The 14,569-nt window shown below is 32.8% G+C and overlaps 1 pseudogene; it reads right to left on the bottom strand.

Annotated features, from left to right (window-relative positions):
* Window positions 1-389: 389 nt before the first annotated feature.
* The window catches only part of LOC124890077, a 56,526-nt pseudogene continuing 42,346 nt past the window's right edge, over window positions 390-14,569 (bottom strand).

Raw genomic sequence — 14,569 nt, 5'->3', positions numbered from 1 at the left:
TACAAAACTATAGGGTTTAGGTTCTTTGTACTTTGCTGGACTACATATCAATTATTTGACATCGATTTCTTTATTCATTCTTACCCAGATCTCCTTTACAGTTGTTTAGTTCCCCAATAAGAAATTCCTATTAATTGAATTTTTAATCTTCTTTCTGGTATTTTATTATATATTTAAGTTAAATTGAATATGAAAAAGTCAATAAAGATTATATATTTCAGTTAAATTGAATATGAAATAGTCAAAAGATTGAACGAAAATAAAGTTTGCAAGTTTGTTAAATTAAATCTAAAACAGTTGCCCAACTTGCAAATTTCTTCATATTTGGACAGTATAAATCCATTAGTTCTCTTCATATAGACCTCTTCTTTATTGTGAAATAAAGAAAAACAGGCAGTACATCCACTTAATAGGAGGCAATGACACCTCCCATGGAAACAAAGAGAGGAAAATTAGAAACTTGAAGGTAGACTCTACCTTGCTACAAACACTTCTAGACACATTGAGTTTAATTAGCCAAAGTAGTTGGTTCACAACCATCATGGACACAAGCTAAGATATCCTTATAGTCTCTTGAGATTGTAAAAGAATTATACACTTTACCATCTTTGCTCTTCTTGTACTCAAAGAGAAGGGAAGATTGGTTAAATGCTGTAAGTTTGACAAATCCAAAGTCACGATCTTTGAACAGGCTCCATGTGGTGTTAATGGTGGTGAATGTGTTCAAATGGCTTACTCCTCCACCAACGACGACATGAATTGTTCCGTTCACTACGCTAGAGTAGTGTGATTTCTCCTTGTTCTCACATTGATTTTGCCCATAAAGCATTTTGACAAACAATAAACATATAAGTGAAATAACAATATCATTTCCAATATTGCGACAAATTAAATTATAGTTCTATTGCTACCTATAATTTTACTTTACAAGTGACAAGACTCTATAATTATTTTTTACATGGTCAGTGCTTAAAAATTTAACTTGTTTAGGAATACAAAGCGTACCTGGTAAATTGAGCAAACTCTTTCGTAGTTATGGACGTGCCCGAAGAATGCCATATCAACCTTATACTTTTGCCAGAGCTTTTGCAAGTGCTCTCTTCCGATGGGCTCTTCAAATGATCCTTCCTTAGCATAGTAGTCATTTGAAGAGTAACCAAGGACACGATGAGCAGAAAAAATTAACCAAAATTGTTTATGTCTATTGTCTAATGCAAAGCATTCCTCGATGAACTTGTATTGTTCAGATCCCTCTTCCAATCATGCTCAGTGTCTGCTATACAGAAGTGGAACATGCCATAGTCAGCTGCATACCTGTCAACAAGATACACACTTCATGTGAAAATCGACACGTCGATTAAGTTAAACTGCAGCTCTCACAAGGAAAAATAAAGGAAAGCACTGTGACAGAAACACATGAATACTATAATATTGGACTGAAATGAGCTTAAATGGAATGACATGGGTTTCATATTGTTAAAAGTTGCTTTAAGGAATAATGCACGTGGCTTGTTTTTTATTTTTTTTCTTCATTTTTTTTAACATACAACTCCTAGTCAATTGGGATTACACTTTTTGTTTAGAAAACTGTTAGGTTTTTATTTTTCATTAGCAAATAGGACTGCTTTATTATGGTAAGTTTTGACCTACCTTCAGTTGTAATAGCGACTATTAAAGTTTGGAGTTTATAATCCAAAAGTAAGCTGCTTTTAACTAGAAAATAAAAAAAAATTTCTGTCTCTTCTTCTTTTAACTCCATCTCTGTTTTCAGCTGCTAGTTTTTGGCTTTGCTTGCTGCTTATTTCCCTTAACGGTATTAAAAACACAATTCGTATCGAAGCACTAATCTTGAGGGACCTGTAGTGTGTGAATCAATCATATTAAGTGGACACCATGAACGGAGAAGCAAGTTTTTCTTCAATGGCACCACCAACTTTCGATGGAGAAAGTTATCAAATCTGGGCAGTTAGAATGTAGATATATCTGGAAGCTTTGGATCTCTAGGAGGTTGTCGAAGATGAATACAAAATAGATCCCTTGCCAAACAATCCCATGATGGAACAAATTAAAACTCACAAGGAGAGAAAACCATGAAATCAAAGGCAAAGGCATGCTTATTTACAACAGTTTCATCCAATGTCTTCACTCGTACCATGTCTCTGAACTCAGTGGAAAGAGGTAATTATCTCAAAATTGAGTATGAAGGAGATAAAATGATTTGAGGGATGCAAGTGTTGAATATGGTACGTGAGTTTGAGTTTCAAATGATGAAGGAAAATAAATTGAAACCATAGAGGAGTACTCTGACGGACTTCTTAATATAGCAAATTACATTAGATTGTCGGGTTTCACTTTTAACGATTCAAGGATCATTGAGAAAATTCTAGTAATGGTACCTGAAAGATTTGAGGCTACCATTACACCCTTAGAAAATGCTAAGGAATTGCCAAAAAATTACACTAGCAAAGCACTTAAGTGATTTTCAAGCACAAGAGCAGTGGCATGTTATGAGACAAAAAGGAGTTGTTAAAGGTTCCTTACCAGCCAAGTATCAAAAAAAAGAAGAAGAAGAAGAAGGAAAAGGAGGAGAAGAAGGAGGAGAAGAAGGAGGAGAAGAAGGAGAAGAAGAAGGAGAAGAAGAACAAGAAGGAGAAGAAGAAGAAGAAGAAGAAGAAAAAGAAAAAGAAGAAGGAAAAGGAGGAGGAGAAGAAGAAGTACCAACCAATAGATGGAGAAGGTGCAACACACAACAACAGAACAAAACAAGCAGCTTCAAAGGAAACCACCCTCCTTGTAAGCATTGCTGGAAGCTCGAACACACACCTTTTAAGTGTTGGAAAAGTCCTGATGCTAAGTGCACTAAGTGCAATCAGTTTCAGTATGAAGCAATCATTTGTAAGAACAAAAATCTGCGGCAAGATGCAGATGCTCGAGTTGTTAATGAATAGGAAAAGGATCAACTATTTACCACATAATATTTTACAAATAGTGTTTCAAGAGAGTCTTGGTTGATCAATAGCGGATGCACAAATCATATGACATGCGATAAAGAGTTTTTTAAAAATTTGAGGCCTACTAAAATTACGAAAGTTAGAATAGGTCATGGCGATCATATTCTAGCAAAAAGAATGAGAACCGTACAAGAACTTGTTAAGCTTTGGTCAATTATTAGAAAAAAGTTTTAAATTGTATTTTGAAGATGAACACTATTTAATCAAGGAATCCTCTGGACATGTCACACCCTGAGCTGAGGCCCTAGACGTGGCACGTACTCGATACTATTGCTAGTATAAGCGATCATTCTGGCATACCTCATGAGCATACTTTTAATACAATGAATAAAGAAGAAAAAAATATAAAATTTATTTAAGATTTCCTCAAGGGATAAAACTTCACCAAAGTTTATTAGCACCGCATAATATCCAATAGTACTAATAGTTATGATAAATAAAGATTGAAAATTACAGAGTTTGCTTGACAACTACACCAGTCTGTGAGGCCTCTATTAAGTACCAATACTAAAAGGGAAGGAAATATAAAGAAGTCATCACATCTCGTCCAACCTCCTTGATAGGAAAGAGGATCACCAAAAGTAAAAGATAGAGATCCTAGTTAGATGCCTGACCGCAGACTTGAGAGCCACCTATATTATGAAATTATGTAGCATCAAAGACGGTCAATACATAGAATGTATTGATATGCAAAATTATTTCAGGAGGGTAGTAAAACAAGAGATTAGAAATGATAATAAAATTTAAATGTAAGTGTAAAAAACTTGAATAAAACAAGAATATGAACAATTTATAATTGACCAAGTAAGATAGATTTAATTCCTTTGATTATTTATGGGAGAAAGTAGTGAACCGCCATAAACCACTATGTGAGTGTGAGTACATGGAGTCTGATCTCAGTTCGATCAATTAAGCTATCCTCTACCTTGTCGGGCAACGTACATGACACGATATAATTTGCTAGCAAGTATCCATGGTTAGCCAATTTTTGGGACACATGAAAAAAAAGAGTCTTCCGACTTGCGGAATAATCTCTATTCTATGTCAACAAACATAGTTTTGAGCGTTTATCATATTGTTATCCATATTAGGATCTTGCTCGTGGTCTAGCCTTTCTAGGATCATGTATATAATTTGGCCATTTTTTTAGGCACAAAGTCATAGATTTGCCACTTTAGGGCTCATGCCTCAGAATTTCCATATTTGGTTCACAAATCATAAGTTCTTTATCACTCCATAAACTATTTGGGGCGTCATTAGAGGTAAATGGCATCATACTTTATGTCATGGCTCCATGTCTGGCTTTTGTAACATTTAGGAAAATTATGGAGTAACATAAATTATTCTTGTTGAGGGTGAATCATATCATATCAAAAGTATGGAAATTCATGTTATTATGCTATAGAAAAATAATTAAGAATTTACACCTTTTAGTTGTGAGGAAACAAAAGGAGTTCATTAGGGACTATGAAAAATTCATCATTATCAAATTCAAATTAGGATTAATTCAAGAAAATATTATAGGATTCATGGTTGATATAAAAAATAATGGGAGTTTTTGTCGTAAGAAAATAACAAGAGCGGTTCATGGTTAAGATCTTAAAAATCATCACAAAATTCATCATTTATCAAGTTCATACATTAGAAATTCAATAGAGTTTAATATCGTTCATGCTATAATTCAAATCATTATACAAAATAAACACAAGGTTCATGATTTTCACAAATATCATGAGTTTCATAATTTCCCAGATTCAAGAGACTTTCATTAATACATAAGATTTAGTGAAATTCAGTCAACTTTTTGAAATATTCATGAAGTTGAGAGTTTATCCAAGTACTTCTCAAACAACTTGGTAAAAGAACTCTATTATTTGATAAGGACATGGAAATTTCTACAACAAAATAAGAATGAGAGTAAATGGAACTAAAGAAGAACAAATCGCAAAAGAAATATGAAAGGAGTAGACATACATAATACAAAACGTCAAGGGAACTTAGTGACCATGAAGGAGGAGAACTAAGCTTGATTCTTGAGCCAATCCTCTTGGATTTCTTAAGCTTGAGAATGAGAGAAAGGAGAGAGGTGTTAACGGTCTGAAAAACTTTTGAAACTGATGAAGAAAGAGTTTTTAAAAGGTATTGGGGGTTATGGAAAAAGGAAAGAACAAAATCACCCTCCAGAAATGTGAAAAGATAAGAAAAGAATAGAAAATTTTTGTCTAGTAGGCTGTTCTAACTGTTCTTAGCAAAACATACGTAACTTTTCACTCGAGACTCGGATTTATGAACTATTGATGGCGTTGGAAAGAAAATTCAAAAGTTTTTAATTTGATAGTTAACAAGTCACGTAACTCTAAGTATTATAGGAGAAGTGCATGTTTGAGTTTGAACCTTATATGAGCCTATATGAAAACTTAATTATTAAAGGACCTTTTAACTCAAATTTATTTAGAGATTCTTATACCCTTTATTCATACCAGCACCCTTACGCTTAAGACACGGCCTTTATACCTAAATACAATAAATTTTCTAGATTCAAGTATAAGTATATATGAAGAGTGGTCCAATTGGTTTTTTTAGCACAAAAGTTCAGGGTGTTACAATATCTCCCCATTGGGATTATTCATCCGCGAATGATGGTCAGAGTTAGAAGGAGTACCTTACATGGGAATACTAACATAGTCTAGTCTCTCTTGAACTATTTCTTAATGAAATGAGCTTTCCTAACATATGAAGCTTCATAAAAATCCATAGAAAAAACATAGAGGCACGAGCCATGGAAAGTATTAGACTTAACATAGATATGTCATAAGACATATGTTTTATGGGAAATGAACATAATAATGTAAGACATGAACTTAGGTATGAGCTATAGGTGTATCTTAGTTATATGAATAGGGTTTATAGAGCCTGGATGACATGACAAAGACTTAGACATAAGTCACATTCGATCTGAAGTTGCATAAAATGAAATAAAGGTGAATTAGACATAGAATAAAGGTATTTTCATCTCTAATACTGGCAGCATTAGATCTTAGCAAAACATTTCAAAGCTACCTTTTCTCCCTGAATATTACATTTCATTAATTCCAAATTACAATTCTCACATGGGCTCATTCAAGTACTAAAGTCTGATTCTAATGGCATACTCTTACCATGTCCAAGCCTACTCAGAGGTACAAGGTGCCATACCTAAAATAATTATGCTAGTCTAAATTTCAAGATCCCATAATGTATTTTGCTTTAGAAACCTTTGTCTTGAATGTTGACCCACTCCTAGGTTAGTTCTGAAACTCAACAAGGTCTCTCTTGCATCTTAAGTTTTACTAAAGGATACTTTTCTCATCATGAAGACAACTATACTCGAACTCTAATAAAGAAGTCACTAATTACATAATGTATTTATCCACATAGGTATCAACGTGATATCCAAGCTCATCGCTATAAAAACATCATGATTTCTTCCCAGCTAATACTATATAAAAATAAAAATCTTTTTTGTCTGCCCTAGAACCTCTATGACCCGTAATTTCATGTACTCCTACCATGGGACACATCATATGAATTCTTATAACTATTACATATGACTAATCATCATCTCTCACTTCATTCATGCTTATGCTTTTAGATGAACTGGTACATCACAACAAGAAATATCTACTCACTCTTATCCAACCATTACTCAGTTAATATCATACCACTGTCATGACATAAGCAATACCACTGAAGGTCAAGAATATGATCACTAGGAATATAAGAGATACTTCTTAATTACTATTAATGCTTATCGTGACCTTGCTAATAACGATGTTACCTGGAAATAAAGTATAGTAGGTATGTATCGAATACATAAAACCTGAATAGAGAGGCATTCTGGGCAAAGGGTGGACATAGAACAAGCTAGAAACATATCATAAAGTATTATTTCTTAGGACAAAACATAACGTAAAGCATGGGTTCATGTCTTAGAAATATAGTAATGTATAACTTGTATTCCTAGAACCTTAGAGAAAGATAAAGATCGCAGTGTAAAGCTATTATTTCATATTCAAGGGTTTGATCATGGGCATCAATTTGCATATAAATTTTGGATCTTAGACATAAACATGGCATGAATGCATAAGTCATGAGTAGAGTGTCATCTTGGATGAATTACATGGAATATGTAGAATAAAAACGGATCGAAATAGAACTCATTATATCTCTTTTCTGGAATCCCTTACTACCTGTATCTCAAGACCCAATTTGGTTCTTTACCCTATCATATCCTTCTTAGGTCAAAGTCAATATTTAAATTTTTTAAACCTAATCTCATATTTGAGCTATCATCACCTTACTCCAACTGATAGAATATATCTACAGGTTCATAACCTTTGCTAGGACTTCCACCTAAGACACTTTGTTAACTTTTTCTAGCTTCTGCAGTCATTATTCTATAACATACTATCTCATTGTTATACATAACCACTTTATCTATATTCAACCTTTCTCTTCTTAGTTTACAAACACCACAACTATATATTCAAATTCACCCAATTCAAAGAAAATTAAAATTGCACTAAGTGGCTCCACATCGTCTATTTATAATCCTCTCCACTCATCTCTCAAAAACATCATATAATATATACTTGACCTTCTCCACACTTTTGCAACTCAAGGGTACTAACTAGGTATACATAACACATAAAAACTTAGAATCTCATATAGCTACATACTACCTTGGGTGCCTTTTTTTTAATAATACTTAGAGTTTTTCTTTATCTAAGGACTCAACTATGAATTAACTATCTCGCCCTTATTCCACACACACACATATATATATATTATGTTTACACATTAATACTTCTCTTAAAAAATCAAAATTAAGCTTCTCCAAACAATTAATAAAGCCTACTATATATATTTCCTAAAACTAGTGTTATCACTATCATACTACCATTCCTTTATAGTAGTGGTCATCTAAGATTCAATCTTAATGTCTAGTGCTAAAAATGGATGTCAACATTATCCAATTATACTAATCTAAATTATAGCATATAAAGAAAATCAAGAGCCAGTAGTCCATTGAAAACTCATAACAAAACAGTCGACTAAAATCAAACCATCTATCTCATTGCAACCTTCAAGTACCTTCTCCTTCATAATATTACTACCACTTCCTACCAACATAATGACAAACCTTAATAAACTTCTTCCCTAGAGTGAGTATACTTCTATGTCATCTTATCCAACAATACTTTCTTTAGTTACTACCATGATTTATACCAAACTTATTACACCTTAGACAACATATATGAACTTATCACCCTATTACTCAATAGAGATACATGACTCTAGCTATATACTTTGATTAATTTACTATCTCCAATTTTAGGCCCCTATACTTCTGAATTCATATTTCTGGCTTTAGAATACATTCTGCTAGTTATGATTTACAACTCAAGAATCACACTATCTCTCAGGTGATAATACTATCCAAGCACTGAAATGTATAACTTCTTGCTAAAGGTGCCATTTATAACAAGGTTTGAAAAAAAGTAAAGAAAATCTGAGAGTACATCTTAGTTTGGCATAGACGCGTTATTAAAATGAACAAGTGTCCATTCTTATGAATCAATGGGCTTAAACGCACTAATGGTATCTACTTAATCTCTCGTGTAGTCTCTTAACTTTGTTGTTGGCTCAATCTCAGAGAACTACATCCATAGGAATTTGACCTTGAATGCGTATACCACCTGAAAGGTGAGGCATAGTAAGAGGAATTGGAACAACACACATATTAACATAAGATTCTTAAGGAAACTTTATTGCATGATCAAGAATATGAAAGAATAGAAACATTTCTTAAATGCTCTACAGCCTCCAAATTATAAATATGGCGTGTATCACACCCATAATTAGGACTCTACTAAACACGATTACACAGATACTATAGGACACTTAACCTCTATTCTCTGATACCAAGTTTGTCAGGCCTCGAGTCGAGGCCCTGAATATGGCATGCACTCAATGCTCTTGCTAGTATGAGTGAATATTCTAGCATATCTCATGAGCATACTTTTAATACAAATAAATAAACCAAAAAACTGTAAAATTTATTTAAGATTTACTCAAGGGATAAAATTTCACCAAAGTTTATTAGGAAAGCATAATGTCCAATAGTACTAATAGTTATGATAAATAAAGATTAAAAATTGCAATGTTTGCTTGACAACTACACCAGTTTGTGTGAGGCTTCTAATAAGTTTCAATACTAAAAGGGAAGAAAATATAAAAAAATCGTCATATCTCGTCCAACCTCCTGGCAGAAAAGAAACTCACTAAAAGCAGAAGATAGAGATCCTAATGAGATACCTTACCGTGGACTTGAGAGCCAGAACCTATATCACAAAATGATGTTACGCCAAAAACGATCAATACGTGGAATGTATTGATATGCAAAATTATTTCAGGATGGTAGTACAACAAGAGATTAGAAATGACAATAAAATTAAAATGTAAGTGAAAAAAAATTGAAAAGGAACAAAAATATGAACAATTTATAATTGACCAAGTAAGATAGATTTAATTCCTTTGATTTTTGTGGGAGAAAGAAGTGAACCATCATAAACCAACATGTGAGCGCATGGAGTCTGATCTTGGCCTGGTCAGTTAATCTATCCTCTAATTTGCTAGGAAAAGGACATGACATGACATAATCTGCTGCAAGTATCCATGGTTATCTCCTTTTTAGGACTCATGAAAAAAAGAGTTATCCGACTTACAGAATAATCTCTATCCTATGTCAGTAAATATAGTTTCGGGCATTTGTCGTTTAAATCTATGCTGTCATGATCAGCTAACTATATCTCTGATGCTCATGACATTATCTTATTTATTTATGTTTAAATTGTTATCCATTTAGGCTCATGCTCGTGGTTTAGCCTTTCTAGGCTCATGTGTATAATTTTCTCCTTTTTATAGGCCCAAAGTCATAGTTTGCCACTTTAGGGTTCATGCCTCAGAATTTCCATATTAGGTTTACAAATCATGAGTTCTTATCATTCCATAAAATGTTTGGGAGTCATTAGAGGTAAATTTCATCATACTTTATGTCATGGCTCATTGTTTAGCTTTTGTAACATATAGAGAAATTATGGAGTAACTTAAAATATTCTTGTTGAGGGTGAATCATATCATATCAAAAGTACGGAAATTTATGTTATCATGCTATAGTAAAATAACTAAGAATTTATACTTTTAGTTGTGAGAAAACAAAAGGAGTTCATTAAGGATTACGAAAAAGCCATCATTTATCAAATTTTCAAATTGGGGTTAATTCAAGAAAATATTATAGGATTCATGGTTGATATAAAAATAATGGGGGTTTCATGTTATGATAGTACAATATTATTTTGTTGCAAGAAAATAACAAGAGTAGTTCATGGTTAAGATCTTAAAAATCATCACAAAATTCATCATTTATCAAGTTCATACATTAGGAATTCAATAGAGTTTAATAGTGTTCTTCCTATAATTCAAATCATTATACAAAATAACTACAAGGTTCAGGTTCTCACAAATAACATAATTTTCCAGATTCGAGAGGCTTTCATCAATACATAAGGGTTAGTGAAACTTATTCAACTATTTGGAATATTCATGAAGTTGAGAGTTTACCCAAAAATTTCCCAAACAACTTGCTAAAAGAACTCTTCTTTGACAAGGACTTGAAAATTTCTGCAACCTAATTAGAATGAGAGTAAATGAAACTAAAGGAGAACAAATCCCAAAATAAACATGAAAGGAGTAGTCATACATACAACAAAACGTCAGAGGAACTTAGTGATCGTGAAGGAGGGGAACTAAGCATGATTCTTGAGTCAATCCTCTTGGATTTCTTAAACTTGAGTTTAAAAAAGGGAGAGACGTCTTAAGGGCTAAAAAACATTTGAAACTAATAAAGAAAGAGTTTTTAAAAGGTATTGGGGGTTATGGGGAAATGAAAGGACAAAATTACCCCTCCTGGAATGTGAAAAGATTTGAATAAAAATTTTTTGTCTGATAGGCTGTTCTAACTGTTCTTAGCAAAACATACGTAACTTTTTACTCGAGACTTGGATTTATGAACTGTTGGTGGCGTTGGAAAGAAAATTCAAAAGTTTTTAATTTGACATTTAATAAGTCACGTAACTCTAAGTATTATAGGAGAAGTGCATGTTTGAGTTTGATCCTTGTATGAGCCTGTATGAAAACTTATTTATTAAAGGACCTTTCAACTCAAATTTATTTAGAGATTCTTATACCCTTTATTCATATCCAACACCCTTACGCTTAAGACACAACCTTTATACCTAAATACAATAAATTTTCAAGATTCAGGTATAAGTACATATGAAGAGCGGTTCAATTAATTTTTTAGCCCAAAAGTTTAGGGTGTTACAGACAAGACTTGTTTAAAATTAAAATAAGAGGCAAAAGTTTCTCAGTAAATTCACTTGAAAAATAGCAGATGGTGTATTCAGCAAAAGAAAATATTATTATGGCATAGGAGACTTAGGCACTATCATTATTAAGGGCTTGTCAAAATGCAAAAAATTAATATGGTGGAAAACCTACCTGATTTGGAATGTAATGCTACTGAATGTCATGTCTGTTAATTTGGTAAACACAAAAATCCCTTCCCAAAATCAACCTAGAGAACCTTACGAAAGCTACAAATAATTCACACTGATGTTGCAGGACCTTAAAGAACTCCATCAATACAAGGTAGCATCCATTATGTTCTTTTCATTGATGATCTTATGAGAATATGTTAGATTTTTTTTTTGAAATTCAAGTTAGAAGTTATTGGTGTATTTTGGAAATTCAGGAAATTGGAGAAAAATCAAAGTAATCATAAGATTCAAGCTTTGAGGTCCGATAGTGAAAACCAATATACCTCTGCAGAATTTAATTCATTCTATGAGGAGCTCCGTATTATGCATCAACTTACAACACCATACATACCAGAACAAAATGGTGTTAGTGAAAGAAGAAAACATGAATAATAGAAATAGCCTAGTGTATGTTACATCAGAAGGAGTTGCCTAAACACATTGAGCAGAGGCACCAAATACTACAATTTTTGTTTAAAATCAACTTCCAACGAATGCTTTGGAACATGAAACATCATTTGAAGCTTGGTACGGGCTTAAAACTTCACTAATTTTCTTAAAATGTTTGGTTGTGTGTATTTTTTTCATGTTCCTCATGTTAAATGCGACAACCTTGACAAGAAGGAAATTCCAAGCATCTTTGTAGGCTACAATGGAGTTTCTAGATCTTACAAAGTCTATCATCCTCAAACTAGAAAAATGAAAATTACAAGAGATATTTCTTTTAGTGAGAATGAACAATGGGACTGGAATTCTCAGAAATCAGGAAATCTCTCACTAGAATTAAACATCAACCCTGAACAATGACAACAAGAACAAGAAGATGATCATCCAATCAAAGGGTGAAAAGTATTGTCAGATATATGTCAAAGATGTAATATAGCCATCTATATATGAGACTGTTGGACCTGTAAAAGCTCTTCAAGACACAAAGTAGAATAAAGAAATGGAGAAGGAGATCTACATAATTGAGAAAAATAAAAGATGGGCATTAGTCGGGAAACCTAAATATAGAAAAGTAATTGGTGTGAAATGGGTCTTCAGAACAAAGTTAAATGCAGACGGTTTCATCAACAAATATAAGGCCAGGCTTGTAGTTATAGGGTATGCATAAATTTATAGTGTTGATTACTCTAAAACTTTATCTCCTATTGCAATATTAGGCATAATCAAATTACTGCTCACAATAGCAGTAGAAATGGATTGAAAGGTGTTCCAACTCGATGTTAAGTCAACCTTCTTAAATGGCATACTGGGGGAGAAAATATATGTTGAGAAACTATCAAGTTTCATGAAAGACAAGGTTTATTTGCTAAGAAAAGTTCTTTATGACCTAAAACAAGCACCAAGAGCTTAGTATAGCAGGATGGATGATCATTTCTTAACCGTAGGTTTCGGAAAAGCTTATCGGATCCACTCTTCATGTAAAATATAATGACAATGATATTCTTATTGTGTCTCTTTACATTGATGATCTTCAGGTAACAGAAATAATACAAGGTTAGTTGATTAGTTTAAAGAAGAAATAATGTAAGTTTTTGAAATGACAGACCTTGGTCTTATGACCTATTTTCTTGGGATAAAGATCAGGCAAAGAAAAAGTGAAGAGTACATTTGCCAAAACAAATACATAAAGGAAATTCTAAAGAAATTTCAAATGAAGGACAACAAGCCGATTAGCACACCAATGAATCAAAAATAGAAACTCTATAAAAAAAATGGAGCCAATAAAGTTAATGAAAGGTAGTATAGAAGCTTGATTGGATACTTAATGTATCGCACCGTGACAAGGCTAGCTATTCTATTAGTTTTAAATTTCTTATCTCATTTTATGCATTGTCCAAGTAAAATATATTTTAAAAGCAACAAAAAGAATATTAAGATATATTAAAGGAACTATTGACTATGGTGTAAAGTTTGAGAAGTGTCAAACCTTCAAGTTGTTAGGTTCTCGGAGAGTGATTGGGTTGTATCCGCTGATGATATGAGAAGTACTTCTGGACATTGTTTTAGTCTAAGTTCAGGAATTTTCTCATAGTCGTCCAACTCTTACGGCTTAGAAAGATCATGTGTGATTTAGATATGGAACAGAAAGAAAGTACTAAGATTCTAGTCAACAGCCAGGCAGCTAGTGCAATTTTAAACAATCCGGTGTTTCATAGGAAGATCAAGCATTTCAACATCAAGTTCTATTTCTTGAGAAAAGTGCAACAAAACGTAGAAGTGACTCTAATCTACTGCAAGTCTAAAAACCAACTAGCAAACCATATACTAAGCCACTTCCAGTAATCAAGTTCGAGCTTCAAGCTGAGAATTGGAGTTTGTATTTCCTAAAGAAAGGAGGAGTGTTAAAATTTTATTTAAGAAATAATGCAAGTGACTTGTTTTTTTCATTTTTTCTTCATTTTTGTTTGTACATACGACTGTTAGTCAAATTGAGATTCCTATTTTTGGTTAGAAAACTGTTAGACGGTTTTATATTTTCATTAGTAAAAAGTACTACTTTATTATGATAAATTTTGATCTAATTTCAGTTGTAATATAGATTACTTATGTTAGGAGTTGATAATCAAAAACTAGGCTACTTTTAACAGAAAATAAAAAACTTTTCTGCATCTCTTCTTTATTTAACTCCATCTCTGTTTTTTGCTGCTACTTTTTTTGCTTTATGTTAGAGTACGTCCCCTACTAATTACTTACTTTAGCCTAGCAGTTTCCTATAAGTGGAACAGGTTAACTAACATGTTCCTATCCTACCAAACAGTAAGTAAATTGCATAGTGATACTTACGTGAAAAATACCCAACTCAAAAGAGGTGTAAAAAACCACGACCTATACTCTATAAGATTTAATCCCAACTCTACTAAAATAGTTGAGTCTCAACAATCAACAAATTACAAGACTCTTGTAAAGTAGGAA

Source organism: Capsicum annuum, unplaced genomic scaffold, assembly GCF_002878395.1.
Source record: "Capsicum annuum cultivar UCD-10X-F1 unplaced genomic scaffold, UCD10Xv1.1 ctg1183, whole genome shotgun sequence".
Lineage (NCBI taxonomy): Eukaryota > Viridiplantae > Streptophyta > Magnoliopsida > Solanales > Solanaceae > Capsicum > Capsicum annuum.
The sequence above is the reverse complement of the archived record's forward strand: the minus strand, read 5'-3'. Positions and strand labels throughout refer to the sequence as shown.